The sequence below is a fragment of the Scyliorhinus torazame genome, chromosome 7 (assembly GCF_047496885.1).
Source record: "Scyliorhinus torazame isolate Kashiwa2021f chromosome 7, sScyTor2.1, whole genome shotgun sequence".
In the NCBI taxonomy this organism is placed as follows: Eukaryota; Metazoa; Chordata; class Chondrichthyes; order Carcharhiniformes; family Scyliorhinidae; genus Scyliorhinus; species Scyliorhinus torazame.
In genome coordinates this window covers 185105704-185107832 of record NC_092713.1, presented here as the reverse complement: position 1 = coordinate 185107832, position 2129 = coordinate 185105704, and positions in this window count along the sequence as shown.

The window sequence follows — 2129 nt, the reverse complement described above, 5'->3', positions numbered from 1 at the left end:
TCATCCCTTAACCATCTTTACTTAAAACAATGCGAGTCAGATTTTTACATCAATACTGCAGTATTTATACGTCCTCTGTATTATTGATAATGTGCAACAGCACATCACCTTCCTGGTGAAACACGAGGCACTCCTGTGCCTGCGTTTGCCACCCTGAGAACCCAGGCAATGTCTTAAGTGATGATATGAAATCAGCTTCATATTTTGTAACTGAAGTAATTTATTAAGCACATTCCACGTTAAAAGCTTAAACTGATAAACAATTTTCTGTACATTTATAACAGTCTTTATGAACTGTTGAGACACGTACTTATTTCCACTGGAAAGTAGGCAAGGTTCAGAGATTTCAAACATAATTACATGATATAATCATCGCATCCCAGCGCTTCCAGAGTGTGAGTCGTACTGTCCCTTAACAGGGTCCACAGCTGTGAGCAGTAAGCATACTCGCAGAGTACAGCCAATGTCAAAACAGCTCCTTAATCCTTGGATCCTTACATTCCAGCTATATGGTTCTGCAGCTGACAACTGAAAAAGATTCCTTTGCAGTGACATACTGGGCACAGGACTTCGAAACAGGTCTTTAAATTAAAGCATTACAAAATATACACCTAAACACAAAGAAGACACCAACTCGGTGTGACTGCACGCCTTGTGTCTCAACGTGTAAAACACAAGCAGCTGAGCCCCTTTCTCAAGGGGAGAGATAGAGAAAAAACACAGTACAGAATCTCAGCTTTGGCCGTGACAATGTTCTATCCTAGTTGCCAGTTTTCGATATACACATAAACCATAGAGGCAATACTTACAGGTAACTGCTTGTGCAAAGATAATTATGTTGAGATGTCTTAAAAGAAAGCTTTCACTTTTACAAAACGTGTGCTCCAGTAAATGTTTCTTTTTGTTTGAGAGGCGTGGGGGAGCGGCGGAGGAAACATTTTATATAATCTGAAGCTTGTCCGGCAGATAGGTAGCAAGTGACCACGTCTGGGTGAAACACAAGGAAGGATATGGAATATGTGCAAAAACAAAATACTTGGGCCAAGAACTGCACCTCACCATCTACCATTGAGGGGGTTTGGCAGGAAGGGGTCCAGATACATCCTCTCTTCTTAAATCCATTTGACTTCAAAATTCATTTGTTGAGTTACAGGAATTAAAATTTTGACAGGGCTATTATGCTTTTTAAAAAATCTTTGAAAGGACCAGAAGTAATGTTAATGACCTGGGATTGTGAATGCATTTTGCTTTGAATCACAGTAGTGGCATTGGTTTGAAAGGGGAAGGGGCACAGCAATCTATGTATAAATACATGCTTTTCACAGTTAGTGCAATATAGCCCTCCGTTAGTTTCAAGAACATTTGGGGAAAGAAAACAAAAATTCCAAGAGAAGGTTCAAATAGGTTACTATACAATCAACACACGACGTTATATACAACTAGCTACATTTGACACAGCTCAAATTGCATGTAATCTTCGTATTTAAGCAGCTAACACTTCTATTTACTGTTAGTAATATATATATTATATATATAAAAAAAGAAACCCCCCATTTTCAAAAAGCTCAAACTTTAGGAACTAATTTGATGCATTGTTTCCTTATGTAGAACATGCATCCCTTTGTAATCTAAATTAAGTAAAGAAAGGCAGCCAAAGTGAGAGGCCTCTTCACGGGTTTTGACAGAATGATGCTTCCTAATACATACCGAAGCTTCAAGAAATTCTGCTCGTTGTTCTAGAACAATATGGCACCTAAACAAAGAAACAAACGTTCCAACAAATGACTTCTTCATCCCCTTTCCTCAGGGCAAAGTGCAAAGCGATACTGAATGAGCCAAATTCTTCCTCCAATCAAAGGTTTGGCAGCATGTCCATTTAGGAGAACCCATTTCTGAAACACTTAGCTTTGGGAAGCAGAGACTGCTCTTCTTTTCTGTACATAGTATGGCAAATAGCTAGGCTCTTTAAATGCAAGTTCTGCCGTAAATGCCATTTCAGAGTCCACTGAGGAAAGGAAATACAGGGATGGAGAGAGAGCACATGTGAGATGGGGACAGGCAGGCAGACAGAGAGGGGGGTGGGCAGGCAGACAGAGAGGGGGACGGGCAGGCAGACAGAGAGGGGGACG